General features: G+C 42.2%; 1 protein-coding gene across 4 annotated transcripts in view; it reads right to left on the minus strand.

Annotated features, from left to right (window-relative positions):
* The window catches only part of CACNA1H (calcium voltage-gated channel subunit alpha1 H), a 742,004-nt gene that overhangs the window by 69,679 nt on the left and 655,439 nt on the right, over positions 1 to 16,886 (minus strand). The gene's annotated exons all lie outside the window — the stretch shown is intronic.

Here is a 16,886-nt window from a genome sequence, read left to right on the forward strand (position 1 = left end):
TTTTTAGTGGGACTGCGACATTGCGGTGGACAGATCGGACCACTGACTGACATTTTTGACACTTTTGGGGGGACCAGTGACATTACTACAGTAATCAGTGCTAAAAATATGCACTGTTACTGTAATAATGAAACTGTCAGGGAAGGGGTTAACACTGTGGTTAACATTGTGTTAAATGTGAGCCTAGGGGAGTGATTCTAACTGTGGGGGGGGGCGTGGCTTGTGAAATGATCATAGAGACATGTGATCCTATATAGAAGGATCACAGGGGCTCTGTGATCATTCCAGAGAGAAGAACGGTCGGCTGTGTTTACAACAGCTGCCCGTCCTTCTCTCTCAGCAGGGACAATGTAAATTACCCGGGAAAGGCTCCTTTTTCCCGGGACTGTCCCAGCAAAAACGGGACAGCTGGCAAGTATGCGGCAATACCCCCCCTCCTCCCCCACCACCACTACAATGCCCAGGGCGGTGTGCCCTTGCCCCCCACCCCCCTTGTCCCAGCCCTGTAAAAGAGGCTAATAGTAGGTCACATCCAGAGACTTACACTGCTTATATGAAAAAAAAAAAAAAAACATATATATATATATTTACTACTGTATTAATGATACAGAGCTGCATTAATTTGTGTTGTTCATATTTGCCTGCAGCTCAGCTTTCAATGTTTGCTCTTGGGTTTCTATACATTTAAGTGATGTGATGGCAAACTGAAAACTGTCTGTTATCGGTGACTACAGATGTTTATATGTTGTGTCTGGGCAGATATAGGCTTGATGTGCAGCCATGTGTAGGGACAGGTTGGTCCCCTGTAAGGTATCACTGAAGGACTTTCTGATTGGCTCTGATGCCGCTGTCAGTTTGCATAAATAAAAGACCCGCAGAGAACAAGCTGACTGTGAATTCCATTACACATCTGACAAGAACGTTCCCGCATTCATGGAGAAAATCAGAGGAAGCGAGATGAAGTTCTAGGACTGCATTCAGAGGCTGGGCTGCAGGAACAAAGATTACCGCATTCAGGGATGACATGCTGCAGTGCACAGGGACAGGGAACAATATTCTCTCCTACAATGTCTCTTTTCTAATCTGGAGGAAAACCATCTGTGTGTTACCTGCAACCGCTAGATTCCACTCGTCATCTATTTTATGGTGCATTAGAGAAAAAAGCTTTTCTCTGATTGGTCGTTGAGGGTAAAACTTTTCCCATAAAGCCGTCTTATAATGAGATTTAACCAGTTCGGGACCGGAAAGATTTGCCCCCTTAATGACCAGGCCATTTTTTGCGTTACTTTAACCGCTTGCCGACCACCCCACGTAAATATACTGCGGCAGAGCGGCTAGGCTGCACAAAATCACGTAGATCTACATGATTTTGGGCACGCGGCCTCAACGGCGTGCGTGCGCTGCTGTAGCCACGCTCCTGCTGTGTTTAAACAAAGCGGGAGGCGGGCCGCGGGAGGAGCGGCGGCGATTGTCGGTGGCCTCCCACGATAGTCAGAAAAACTGACAGAAGACCCGCCTGCTTATGTAAACAAAGCAGGTGGGTCTTCTGTCACACAGGCAGAGAGAGATCAGCTAAGCTACAACCCCGATCTCTCTGTGCCTGTCACAGAGCCCTCATCCCCCCCCCCCCACAGTCTGTAAGCACAAACAGGCATATATTAACCCCTTTGATCACCCCCAGTGTTAACCCCTTCCCTGCCAGTGTCATTTATACAGTAACAGTGCATATTATTTAGCACTTATTTATACAGTAAGGGCCCTTTCACACGGAAGATCCGTGTCAGTTTAACCCCTTCCCTACCAGTGTCATTTATACAGTAACAGTGCATAATATTTAGCACTTATTTATACAGTAAGGGTCCTTTCACACGGGCGATCCCTGTCAGTTTTTCAGCAAGACCTGATCGGATGCTCCATGCATTCCTATGGGACAGCGGATGTCAGTGGTGACATGTCCGCTGACACCTGCTGCTCTCTGATCCCATCCTGTCCGTGAAATCCAGACGGATGGAAACCCTATTTTCCTATTTTATTTCCGTCTGGCGGATCGGATGTGATCGGATGAGAACGGACAGACGGTTCGTTCTCATTCGATCTCCCCATAGAGGACAGCGGGGATCTGACAGCTCCTTCTGCACACACAGAGCGGAGAAGGAGCTGTCATCCGCCTGCTTAGCGGGGATCAGCGGATCGATCCCCCGCTGAGCAGAACAGACCTCATCGGACGGTACACCCATGAGAAAGGATCCTAACAGTGCATATTATTTAGCATTGATTACTGTAGTAATGTCACTGGTCCCCAAAAATGTGTCAAAAATGTCAGTAAGGGGTCTGATCTGTCCTCCACAATGTCGAAGTCCCGCTAAAAGTTGCGGATCGCCGCCATTACTGATAAAAACAAAAAAATAAAATAAAAAGTCCAAAATCTATCCTGTAGTTTGTAAACGCTATAACTTTTGTGCAAACCAATTAAAATACGCTTTTTGTGAGGTGTTTTTTTACCAAAAATATGTAGCAGAATATAAATTGGCAAAATGATAAAAAAATGTATTTTTTACATTTTTTTATTGGGAATGTTTTATAGCAGAAAGTAAAAAATATTGTGTTTTTTTTCAAAATTGTCACTCTTTTTTTGTTTATAGTGCAAAATCTAAAAATTGCACAGGTGATCAAATACCACCAAAAGAAATCTCTATTTGTGGGGAAAAAAGGACATCAATTGTATTTGGGTACAGCGTCGCACGACCGTGCAATTTTTCGTTAAATTAATGCAGTGTCGAATCGCAAAAAACGGCCTGGTCATTAAGGGGGTAAAACCTTCCGGAGCTGAAGTGTTTAACGGAAAATTGCGCGGTCGTGCGGCACTGTACCGAAATAAAATTAATGGTTTTTTTCCCGCAAATAGAGCTTTCTTTTGGTGCTACAAACAAAAAAGGAGCAACAATTCTGAAAAAAAATCTATATTTTTCACATTCGGCTATATAACATTCCCAAAAAAATAAAATTTAAAAATCAACATTTTTCATCCTTTAAGGCCAATTTGTATTCTGCTACATATTTTTGGTAAACAAAAAAATCGCAATAAGCGTATTTTGATTGGTTTGCGCAAAAGTTATCGCATCTACAAACTAGGAGAAAGATTTATGTCATTTTTATTTATATATTTATTATTACTAGTAATGGCGCCGATTTGCGATTTTTAGCGGGACTGCGACATTGCGGCGGACAGATTGGATCCCTAAGTGACATTTTTGGCACTTTTTGGGGGGACCAGTGACATTACTACAGTAATCAGTGCTAAAAATATGCACTGTTACTGTAATAATGACATCTCCTATGGGCGGGGACGATACGGGTGCGGAGGGAGGAGCCACTGATGTTACCCGCTGTCATCCGGAAGCAGCTGTGTCCAAGCCTGGACTCGCTGCGGTCTGTCTACTGTTCTCTACTACAGAGTAAGAGGCTTTTATTTATGCACTTTTAATAAAGATATATTATCAGTATTATGCTATGGTCTGCCCATTTGTGTTTTGTATGGTACCGTGGAGAGTATAATAGTTCCCAAGGGAATGATCCTGTCGGGCCAGCTATAGACTCCTTAGTAGGATTACCCGTACCTGCTGGAAACATACACCTATGCTTTGAGGCATCTGAGTGGAGATATGCGCTTGTGTCTTTTGCCTTCAGGTGAGAGGCCAATTCGCGTGGTGACGGTTGACGCACAGAGAGCACTTATGTCCTTATTTTAGGAGATATTATCCAGCACACTTCTGAGTCACGGGCTTCTATGCATGGACTATATCTATACTCTGATCAGACCATCTATGTGAAAGGGGCCATATCCTGATCAGACCATACGTGTGAAAGGGGCCGTACCCTGATCAGACCCTCCACCTGAAAGGGGCCATACCCTGATCAGACCATACGTGTGAAAGGGGCCGTACCCTGATCAGACCCTCCACCTGAAAGGGGCCATACCCTGATCAGACCATACGTGTGAAAGGGGCCGTACCCTGATCAGACCCTCCACCTGAAAGGGGCCATACCCTGATCAGACCATACGTGTGAAAGGGGCCGTACCCTGATCAGACCCTCCATCTGAAAGGGGGCCATACCCTAATCAGACTGCCAGTGTGAAAGGAGCTGTACCCTGATCAGACCCTCTATGTGAAAGGAGCCGTACCCTGATCAGACTGCCAGTGTGAAAGGGGCCATAACCTGATCAGACCACCATCCATTTGACAGAGGCCACACCCTGATCAGACAAGCAACATGAAAGGCACCTTATATATCTGATAACGGAAAACATCAGGCTGCACAAATACTCACAAGATACTGTTAGGTTTCATTGACATCCATGCAGGTGTGAAAGTGCATATGTGTTTTTGAGCAATTTCACACATTTAGGGCAGCCTGTTAATTTCAAAAGGATGCCCTATGCACAAAAGAAGTGCATGACCCCTTTTTCAATCATGCTGCACTTTGTTACCATGTGTTTTGGCGAGTACAAAATCACACGCGTTAGTAAGGTGCGTTGGGGTGCCGTTCAGAATTAGTGGCACCACCAGGCGTCTGCAAAAGGGATACACATTTTTGTGCACGGCGGGAACACACACAAATTTTGTGCGCATTCCCGCCGTGCACCAAATTTAAACCTAGCCTTACAGATATATTTGTATCTCTTTTACATAATGAAACTTGACATTTCCTGGTCCTTTAAACAAAATGATAAATTGCTGCTGTAGCCTGTTTCCCCTTCTAGATCATTGTTTCTATATGTAACCCTTACTCCTTTGTCTCTGTCACGTCAGCCTCCCCTGGGCACAGAGGGGTTTAGGATCAAATTTAAATCCTCGCTTAGTGGAAGCTGCAGATTCATAAGGTTAAAATCAGAACAAATCAAGTCTCCTATCCCCGCTCCACTTAGAGCGCTCCGTCCTGCCCTTGCTCGCAGGCAGCCATCCTGCGCAGACTGTAACGCTGCCATTTGTCTGGGGAGCCTGCCTGCCGATTTACAGTAATTTCTCACAATTGTTATTTTCTGGTGCATGGGATGAGACTGGGGTTTATTTTGTAAAAGGATATCCCGAGGCTTTGTTCTGTGCAATCCTGTCCAATTATATCTTAATTCTCAGCAGTAAATGCCATCCATTCCACAAGCTAATGACCAGCGACCATAACACATCACGCTGTACCCTGTACGCTGGGGGAAATGATGACCTTAAAATACATATAAATATACATTCTGCTAAGTACTTCATTACTGCCCACAGACACTCATAAATCTCAAAGAGCCTATCTGTGTGTACATATACGTATACTTATACATGCGATTAAAAGGAAAGGGATGGCTGAAGTTGCTCTATTATTCTTTATTGGAGTGATGTAATCCCCTTTGTATTTTGTGCATTTTAGTATTTTTGGGGACACACCTGGTTATGTGCACAGAATACTATCTTTACCTGCTGGTAACCTAATATGGATCAGATTCTTCTGGCATGGTAGCCGTGTGCTAATGAGAATGCACCAGAATAGGGAGTATGGTTAGGCTCCATTGGGGGGGGAGGGGGTTATGTTAAAGCGGGCCTTAACTCACATGATAGACTTTCCTTCTCTGGATTCCTGCCTCCTCCACAATAAGGGAAAACCCACCTTTTTTTATCCCCCCCCCCCCCCCCGATGTGTCCCTGCTCCTGGCACTTCCTGGAATATACGTGTCACATATCTCAGGAGGCTTCAGAAATTCTACACAGTGCCATAGGGATTGGCTGCTGAGCGCAGAAGATACATCAGAAAGAAAGGCAGTGGTGCAGGACCTAGTGTGCTGCAGGGAGAGGCAAATCATAGTGGGATGTGAAAAGAGGATAAGCAAGCAAACCAGGTTAGAGGCAATACATTTTAAAAAACATGGGGGGGGGGTTCTCATTAGGTGTTGAGATAACTATCTGGGTTCATATCTGCCTGGAGTTCAGCTTTAAGGTAGGGGAAGGCCTGGTAAGTGTTAGGAGGCACTCTTCAGCTACTATTCACATTGGTTCTTGGTGCCAGGAGCCCAACATACCAGTGTCAGGCCCCTTGGTCTTGGCTTTGAGAACAAATATATATATATATATATATATATATATATATACTGTACTGTATATACACTATATTACCAAACGTACTGGGATGCCTGCCTTTACACACACATGAACTTTAATGGCATCTCAGTCTTAGTCCATAGGGTTTATTATTGAGTTGGCCCACCCTTTGCACCTACAACAGCTTCAACTCTTCTGGGAAGGCTGTCCACGAGGTTTAGGAGTGTGTCTATGGGAATGTTTGACCATTCATCCAGGAGCGCATTTGTGAGGTCAGGCACTGAAGTGGAAGAGAAGACCTGGATCGCAGCTTTACATGTGCGTGTAAAGGCAGGCGTCCCAATACTTTTGGTAATATAGTGTACATGATATAAGAAAGGTTTTGGGTATTTGGAACACTGCAGAGGTAATTAATATTGAGGAGTACAGTACTTCCTGTTCTGTCTGATTTCTATCAAATAGGAAGATGGGAGATATCCCCCTAATGTTCTGTTCAGTCTTCTACCCATAATAGGCATTTGGGAGATATTCCCTCACTTCCTGTTCTGTCTCACTCCTAAAAAATTGGAATCTGGGAGACTTTTCCCTCACTTCCTGTCTGACAACTATCAAATAGGAATTTGGGAGACTTTTCCTCACTTCCTGTCTGACAACTATCAACTAGGAATTTGTGAGATTTTCCCTAACTTTCTTTTCTGTACCTGTTAAATTTACAGGAAGTGTGGGCAAATCACCCAATGGGGCTGGCAAGCAGACAGCAATAAAAGTTGGTAGATTTGCCTATGTTGCCAGCTACTCGCAATGCTACTGGCCTGGAGCTTGTTGACAATGTTAAACAAAACCACGCCATGTAACTCTAAGTGTGCAATTTCCTATGCTCAAATATCTTTGTAGCCGTAAATTTCCATACACCTGCGATAAGGTTATCAGCTCTCGTATGTGTAGAGAAACCACTGTGATAAGACCATGAAACTGGGGGTAGCCTGCCATCTCCTATACAGTGCCACCTTTGGCTCTGGTCTACAGGGCCTGAAGTTCTCCATATTAGGTCAGTTTCCTCTTCCAAACCTTATTCCCACCAGCTCCGAGAAGTCAATATTTGTCAATGTGCATCTGGTACATTTATCATATTAGTCATTAAGCGGAAGAAAATATCCCCAAAGATCCCTCGGTTTCAGTGCTCGGCCTAGAATACTCATGCAGCCTGGATATTGCATGCAGTAACATGCACTCGCATTCTACATACTGATTGCGTATAGGGAGGTTTGAGAGGAAAAGGCAACAGAATGAGTGTCAGTCATCAAAGGCCAAAGTGACCCATTGAGTAACATGGAGCAGCTTCCTGCGTCTGGCAGGGCTTCTGAGCTAAATAAACGTGACCTATCATCTGCATACAGGCCTTTATGAAGGCAACGAACACTGCCTAAAGTGCTGGCCCATAGCAACCAATAAAAATTATATTTCACTCTTCTCATTAATTTAAACTGTTGATTGGTAAAATCTCATTGGTTGACATGGGTTAGCACATATTAGCGCACTGTGCTCCACGCTATGGGGACAGCCATTTCGTAGCTTGAGCCAATGTTCAGTCTCAGTGCTCTGGAAAGCAGTGGCACCAGCGATATTACTAAGTCATAGCAAACTTGCAAAATGGCTATCTCAATTGTGTACAGATGACAGGGCCACTTTATTTTAGGAAAGTGTTACATGAAGCATCATCCAAAGGTAAATCCAGGAAAAGTTGTTTAGTAGGGGATTTGTTACACATGCAGTGCTGTTTTTCAGGGTAAGTTGTGCACACATTTAGTATTTTAGGAAGCGAAAGGCCAGAGAAACAAAATGGTGTCTGTGAGGCCTTGCATAACTCTTTGTATGCAATACTGGAAAAGCTTAGCAAGGGGATTAAAGCCCAACTCCAGCCAAGGCATTTTTTTTCTAGTTTTAGTCAACTTCTTCCATTGTTGATATCCCCAACTGGGAGATTTTCCTTCACTCCAACAGGTCGGGAAGTGAGGGTAACCTCCTTACTTTCTGTCTAGTTGACGTGTCAGAACAGTAAGCAATTAAGATCTCACTATTTCCTGTCTAATTGGCAGGGGACAGACAGAACAGGAAGCAAGGGGATATCTCCCAATGGAGATGGCAAAGTGTATGTATAGGCATTTGTTTAGTTTTGGAAAGAGTAGGAAGAATCAGAATCACTGTCAAGTTTTTATTGCTCAATATTTCTTCAGGTGGTGGGGAGTGGTGGATTATCCATTGCGTATCTGTGGTATAGTGGAGTCGACTGTCAGCTATTTTTTGTTGTGGAACTTACGTAGGTGGAAAAAGTAAATATAGTTTAAGGTACAGAAGCACTACTTCACGTATAAAAGTCCGGAATTATGTTTAAAATCGCCAAGGAAAAGCCAACGCGGTTTAGGGGATGTGAAAGTCCTCCTTCTTCAGGGCTATAAACCCGGTTTATATGTTTAAATGCTGGTCACATATATGTATAACCCTGAGGAAGGGAGAATTTTACAATTCTAAAAATGATTTGGCTTTTCTTTGGCAGTTTAAAAAAATACTATTATGGAATTTTATATGTAGAGTGCTACTTGTACTCTGTATCCTATACAGGCATACCCCGTTTTAAGTACACTCACTTTACGTACACTCGCGAGTACGGACACAGCCTGGTCAGCTTGGCATGGCATTACTCCCAGTTTTTAACATTGGCGTCTATGGGAAATCTTGGTCAGCTTGACATGGCACTACTCCCAAACCATAAGTGACAGGGATACCAAACTTGGGGAGCAATGTGAGGGGACCCAGGACTACAACATATCCTATTTGTGGCCAGCCAGCTTGCCTAGGAAATGAAAAAAGGTACTGCTTCACTTTAAGTACATTTTCGTTTTGCATACATGCTCTGGTCCCATTGTGTACTTAAAAGCGGGGTATGCCTGTATTTATATTTTGAGGTTTTCATTGCTGCTAGGTTGATTCACCATCACTATCTGTCTTGGTGATCATTGTCATCAAGACAAAAAGTGATAGGAAATCCAAAAGTTTAGGTTGACGCCAGAACAGGGGATGAGGGGAAATTGTCCATTAGAGAAACCTGTTTTGCTGACAACTGTCCAAGTTGGGAGTTCCTTCAAATCTGTAGAGATTTCTTTCCACTCCCTGGGACAGGACATTAAATCTCCAGGGATACAGAGAGCCAAAAATAAAATGCAGGGGTTTTAATCTTCTCTACTCTTCCAAAAAAAAAAAAACGACTTTGGCTTTACGGACACTTTAAAACTTGGCAGAGGCTATAACGCTGTCCCAATCTATCCAAAACTGAAGAAAAACGTTCCACCTGGAGTTGGGCTTAAGTACGAAGGCAACACACATTCTAATTATTCGTCTTGCACAACAATATATCTGCAGCAAACACACATGTGCACATATCTAGGTTACTCATATCAGGTATGTAAATGTGGACAGTTATTAAAATTCACACGTTGCATGGCTTTAACATACCAAGAGAGGTGTACTGGCATAGGAATTGTCTTTTTTGTGTTGTAGTCTTTTTTAAAATTTGTTAATTATCATGGATCTTTTCAGATAATAAAAACCTGGCAATTTGAAAATACACATTTTTCAGCAAGCTAACAAATTTATGATGTGTGTAAAGACCTGCATTGATAACTGCTGGTCATGTTTCTGAAGCAACTTGTTCTTAGTGCTTAAAATGTCGAAAAAAGAGGCATAATTTACAAAGCTAAAACACCAGGATCATTTTGTTCAAAATAGTGTCCATTATTATTCACCCAATGAGATTTGAGAATTACAGTCACATGGCTGAAAATAAAGATCCTTATCCTTGGATAAAGACTTTTGAATTGAGCTCTAGTTTCAAAACCTGATAGGAAAAATGACTCAATGGGACATGCCTGCTGGGGCTCCATGACACGCTCTGATTGCCTGAAAGATGAAACGATGTTGGATTCCTTGTAGCAGGTCAAAAATTGTTCTGCATAACCTTAACCAAAATGGGATGTCAGGATGGCTATCTCTCTCAGCTAAAACTGCCGTTGGTTCTGGAACTTGCAACCACCTTAATCTTGAAGGAGAACACATCTATAGCATTGCACAGCAATTCTTCAAGGAGTCATGCCATAGTATTTTCCTACCTTATACAGGAGCACTGGGAAAAGAACAATGCCACATTCATAGATCTTCAGGGCCTCAATTCAAATTTATTGTACTGGACAATACATGGACCCCACCAGGATCCTCAGTCTCTGATGCATTTCACCCAGCCAAAGGGATCCACTGTTTTAAAGCCCATTGGCTTGTGTAAAATGCATTAGGGATTCAGGATCATGTTGAGGTTCATGCACTGTCCAGGACAATTAAGTTGAAATGAGATGCTGGAGATACAGGTATGCGACTATGCTTTTTTCATAGTGCTGGTATAAGTGAAGAGCACAGGAAAGCTCCAAAGCAGTCATGGACCTGAGAGTCGGAGGTGGATGCTGGACTCAACTTTAAGCAGTTTTTACTATTGGATTTTTCTATATACAGAATAAACCACTGTTGAAGCGTATAAGCTATCCTGACATGTTCACTTCAGACGGATATTGCCTTCCCATACAAGTCTTTGGTAATGCAAAACCTGCTTCAATCAGGTCAAATGCAGGTCAGATGCACCTGTCAATAAATTCTGAAGTTAAACTGATACTATCAACACAATCCCAAAGCCCATTGACACAGGCTCTAAGGGTAACCTGTCATGATTAAAACAATGGGAACTACCATTGCCAACCTCCTTGCTACAGATGCAAGCATCCATTGTTTGTGCAGCTTAGTGACTAACTGATCCTCAACGTGGATGCAAGTCAGGAGTCCCAACTTCACTGGCTGTATCACTTGTCAGAGGCCCATTGCTCACTACGTAATGGAACAAGGGGGAATTTGGACATTTTAAAATGAAGGTCACTAATGGCAGCATGTCTTTGTCCTAACAGACTATTTTAAAGCCCAACTCCAGTCAAAAACCTTTTTAAATTTTGAATAGAGCAGGGAAGGGTTAAAGCCCCTGCCTGGTGTTTAGTGCTGTCTGTGTCACTATTGGGGGTGACTTCTCCTCACTTCCTGCCTGGACAGGAAGTGATGGGAAATGTGTCTAACGAGAACACAGACAAAAATACATTATAGTAGAGTGGGGAGGAATGAGAACTTTGGAAAATGTATATTATTGCTGTCTGTGCCTTCCTGTCCTAGTGATAGCCACTTCCCCCATTTCTTTCACTGGCATCATTGGAAACACAGAGATTATTTGGGAGAGGGGGCACAGACAGGGATAACAACCTGGCAAAAATGCAAACTCTTCCACAAGCTATCCTAAGCTAAGGAAGATCAACTGTGAATGGAGTTGGGTTTCAGGAAAAGTGTAAGGTCAGCGTTAATCTGTCGTACTGGCCTCTGCATCTTACTGGGCCAAAAGGTCATATGATGGGATACTGGAACAAAGACCAGTCTGGACTAACAGAGGACCTAAATCACCTAACCATGATGTGAGCCTTTAAACATCCAATCATCTAGCAGAGATTAAAAAAATACATAAAACTAGGATTTCTATTGCATGTGATTGGTTATCAGAAGACAATACCTGTACACTTTAGTACATCAAGCCCAAAAGGCAAGAATATGACATGCATGTCAACCAGTTAAAGCCATGCAACATGCACATTTCCATTGTATCCAGATTTCCATGCCTGATTTGTATTCCTGCTTTCCTCACTAGTATTCTGTATTTTCGTATCATCCATAATACACTACTTAAAGGGAACATACACTTTTGATAATCACCATTATGAAATTGTCAAAGATTGATCTCAAAACTGATATTTCAGTTTTATTTACATACTGGCATAGTGAATGTCATTCTTATATCTTTTGTGGATGCGAGTATTGAGACCCATGCCGTCGGTGCAGGGTTTAGGTTCATCTGTCTATCCCTGGCCATTAAAAAGACCAATGAGGTAATTTTTCTCCAATTAATTCTCGCTAACGGCAACGCTAAATTAGAAATTCTAATGTATTGGTATGGAGGGATAGCAGGAGATTCCTATTGCTGGGCAGTGACATCCAACTCACAATATTTACCTTCTCGGGTAAAGGTGAGAGTATGACCTCCTCCTCCATTTCCTCCCAGGATGCAGTGCTTGGGCCTGTGTAACCAATTGCTAGGCCCAAAAACTGTCATGTGGGAGAGGAGAGGATGTCATTAACCCTATGTAAGCTCTGGCATAGAGTCCACAAAAGGTATGGAATCAGCAGCAAATGAGCACAAGAAGGTGAGTATAAGTCAGAGGTGGGGTAGGTATTCCTATGAATTTGAACTCCTGGAATAGTTCACAAATACCCTGGCAGTGGGATTCCCCGGGCACTGCAAAGGTTAAATTGTTTTTTTTTTTTCTTGTCTAGGGTACCTTGAAATGTAGTTTGACTTACCTTTTCCCTTTGCCCCTGCTTCCTCCTTTCAGTGCAACTGGTCTCCCACTTCTCTTTGGTGCTACATCAGTCAACTGTACTCTGACATCATCACATACAATGCAGGTCCGACTTCCTGCATTGTAAATGAGGATGCCTAGGGCCTGTTGGGGGGAGTGTTGGGGGAAAGAGGACTGCTGAGGGAGCAAAGGGTAACATGAGAAAAATGGCAATTTAATACTTGCAACATGGTGGTGGTGGGGTTATGCTCCACTGCAGGGGTAGTTTAGAATTTCCTCTGGAGTTCATCTTTAGGAAAACTAATTAGGGCCAAGTGACAGATTTTTTTTAACCATGTGCATTAGACAAAATGTACACAGGAGATTGCTATTGGCTTATTCCTGCTCATACCTTTGCTAGTAAATAATTGCTAGCAGTAGGATTAAGTTAGGATTGCTAAAAAGATGGAACAAATGGTTCCCTATGGAATTAGCTACACAAGTAGCATCTTGCAGAAACCAATCATTTATGACTAAAACATTGTGATTGTAGCGTCCAAGAGTTGGTCAATACTACATACAGTTCCTATCTCCCTTCACCCATGTAGCTTATCCCTTATACTGAATAAATCAATAAATAATTAGAGAGCCCGCTGATCCCCAGCCAATTGGAAATACCAGTTTTGGGTAGAGCTGATGCTTACATTCTACAGTATTTCCTCTGCCTCCATTTTACACGTGCATTTTTAATACCTGGACATGTATCTATGCTTAAAGTGTATGCCAGGGCAAAATTAAAAAAAAAAAAACATATTCAGTAAATCTCTGCAATCCATGCATATTTCTTTGTGTTTTGTCTCCTTAAAAAAAATCTCCAAGGAATTCAGCGAGTTCCTAACCAGCCTCCTGTTGTGAGCTGACAACGCTGCCTCTGTTATACTGAAATCCCAAGCAGAGTTACCAGCCCTTCCTATGTCTCTCTTGTGGGGGTACAGAACACCCCATCATCCCCATAATACAAGGTTGAGGTTCTGTACAGAAGAGGCAGCTTGGTGAGCTGATAGAGAGGCAGAGTTGTCAGCTCAAACAGATGTAACAAACCCTGGACAGATTAGGCGATGAACAGGTTATGTTTATTTTAATAACATGGCTATCCCATACCCATCTCATAGTCGGGGTTGGATTGTTGCTAAGGGGGCCATATGTTGTGAATGTACAGGCTGCAGTAATGTGAATCTAGCCTCTTAGGACAATAACATGGGCCAATGGGCAGCAACATGCAGCAAAAACCATAGCATCCAATCATCTATCATCATTGGTTGCTCTGGGGTACAGGATGTCACTGCTTTGGATTAAATAAGTACACTGTACATATACGCTTCAGCTGTAGTGGCCAATAAACAATCAGTACCTGTCCGCCTATTAGAAATAAGTACATCAAAATATCATTGAAATTGACATGCTTTCCATTAATTTCATATATTCGATTTAAAATTTAGAGAAACGTTTTTTCTAAATTATATAAAGTTTCCCAAATCACATTTATAAACCTTAGTTCAACTCGTATTTTTTTTTAGATAAGTTTGCCAGTTGTAATGGAACTGAGGGTTATCACATAATTCTTCTAATAGAATGACTAGAGAATATATCCAAAATCTATCATCTCATCTCTCCAACTCTTTATTTGATGCCTTTCTTTCTTCCTTTGGTCCAGTCAACCTTTAAATTTTCACTTTCTTTATTTTACTTTGCTCTTGCTGGTCTAAGAATGTAGTTGCCAATTATCACGCAAACAAAATTTCCCCAAATAGCATTTTTCCCCTAAAAAGCTGCATAGGTGGCGAAACATGTCGGGAGCACTTTGCACAGTTGATTTCAGGAATGCTCTTTGCAGTATTAATATTTTTGGTAATGATTGGAGCGACATAGGAATAAGTGTGAGTGGGAATTGGTAGTGGTAGAAAAGAAATATGCTATTCAGTGAGGAAGGAGAATAAAAAAATATAATTAATAGATCAGCAAGAGCAAAGAAAATGTGAGTAATGATTTAAAAGCTGAAAGGAAAGAAAGAGTGGGAAAGAAACTCATCAAAACAGAATGTTGGAGATAGGCGATGAGAGATTTCGAATATATATTCTCTAGTTATCCTATTAAAAGATCTTTATAGATAATACTTAGTTCCTGTGTTGCAAAACCATTCTATCCGTAAAGTCACCTATAAAATAAGGGTGGAAATAAGGATTATAAATCTGATTTAAGAAATGTCATATATTATAAAATAATGGTTATATTTACAATCCCATGGGTTAGATGCACGGAAGGCATGTGAATTTCCACTATATTTTGATGTATTATTTCTCCCTTGACATATATATATAGTATCTTACAAAAGTGAGTACACCCCTCACATTTTTGTAAATATTTTATTAAATCTTTTCATGTGACAACATTGAAGAAATTACACTACACTACAATGTAAAGTAGTGAGTCTACGGCTTGTATGACAGTGTAAATTTGCTGTCCCCTCAAAATAACTCAACACACAGCCATTAATGTCTAAACCGCTGGCAACAAAAGTGAGTACACCCCTAAGTGAAAATGTCCAAATTGGGCCCAAAGTGTCAATATTTTTTGTGGCCATCGTTATTTTCCAGCACTGCCCTAACCCTCTTAAGCTTGGAGTTCACCAGAGCTTCACAGGTTGCCACTGGAGTCCTCTCCCACTCCTCCATGACGACATCACGGAGCTTGTGGATGTTTGAGACCTTGCACTCCTCCACCTTCGGTTTGAAGATGCCCCACAGATGCTCAGTAGGGTTTAGGTCTGGAAACATGCTTGTCCAGCTTCTTTAGCAAGGCAGTGGTCATCTTGGAGGTGTGTTTGGGGTCATTATGTTGGAATACTGCCCTGTGGCCCAGTCTCCAAAGGGAAGGGATCATGCTCTGCTTCAATATGTCACAGTACATGTTGGCATTTATGGTTGCCTCAATGAACTGTTGCTCCCCAGTGCTGGCAGCACTCATGCAGCCCCAGACCATGACACTCCCCCCACCATGCTTGACTGTAGGCAAAAGACACTTGTCTCTGTACCGTTCACCTGGTTGCTGCCAAACACACTTGACACCATCTAAACCAAATAAGTTTATCTTGGTCTCATCAGACCACAGGACATGGTTCCAGTAATCCATGTCGTTAGTCTGCTTGTCTTCAGCAAACTGTTTGAGGGCTTTCTTGTGCATCATCTTTAGAAGAGGCTTCCTTCAGCCATGCAGACCAATTTGATGCAGTGTGCGGCGTATGGTCTGAGCACTGACAGGCTGACCCCCCACTCCTTCAACCTCTGCAGCAATGCTGGCAGCACTCATACGTCTATTTCCCAAAGACAACCTCTGGATATGACGCTGAGCACATGCACTCAACTTCTTTGGTCGACTATGGCGAGGCCTGTTCTGAGTGAACCTGTCCTGTTAAACCGCTGTATAGTCTTGGCCACCGTGCTTCAGCTTAGCCTAGGCCATCTTTATGTAGAGCAACAATACTTTTTTTCAGATCCTCAGAGAGTTCTTTGCCATGAGGTGCCATGTTGAACTTCCAGTGACCAGTATGAGAGAGTGAGAGTGTAAAAACCAAATTTAACACACCTGCTCCCCATTCACACATGAGACCTTGTAACACTAACGAGTCACATGACACCTAGGGAGAGAAAATGGCTTACTGGGCCCAATTTGGACATTTTCACTTAGGGTTGTACTCACTTTTGTTGCCAGCAGTTTAGACATTAATGGCTGCGTGTTGAGTTATTTTGATGGGACAGCAAATGTACACTGTTATATAAGCTGTACACTCACTAAATTACATTGTAGCAAAGTGTAATTTCTTCAGTGTTGTCACATGAAAAGATATAATAAAATATTTACAAAAATGTGAGGGGTGTACTCACTGTTTTGATATACTGTACGTATAATGTATATAAGTATGTATGTGTGTATATATATAAAATATACAGACTCACAAATTAAGGGATTGCGCTTGTATAGACTTGTGGAGATAAGACCGGCAAATGAATCGCGATCGGCTGTTAAACTGGTAGTTAGATGCAGCCATTTTGGACAAGGCCTCGTTGGGTAGGCCTAAAGACAAGGAGAAAATCAGCTTCCTAGTGACTCAAGAATAATATAAAGTAAAATGGAAGCAGAAGAAAACTATAGGACATGAAAAGGTCTGCATTGCCCATAGTAAGCAATCTAATTTCATCTGTCAATTTTCTATTGCAAAAATGAGACCCAGAAGTGGATTGTTTGCTATGGACCAGACATTGACAGTGTAAAAAGTGCATGT

Source organism: Pelophylax lessonae (genome assembly GCF_965119305.1).
Source record: "Pelophylax lessonae genome assembly, chromosome: 6".
In the NCBI taxonomy this organism is placed as follows: Eukaryota; Metazoa; Chordata; class Amphibia; order Anura; family Ranidae; genus Pelophylax; species Pelophylax lessonae.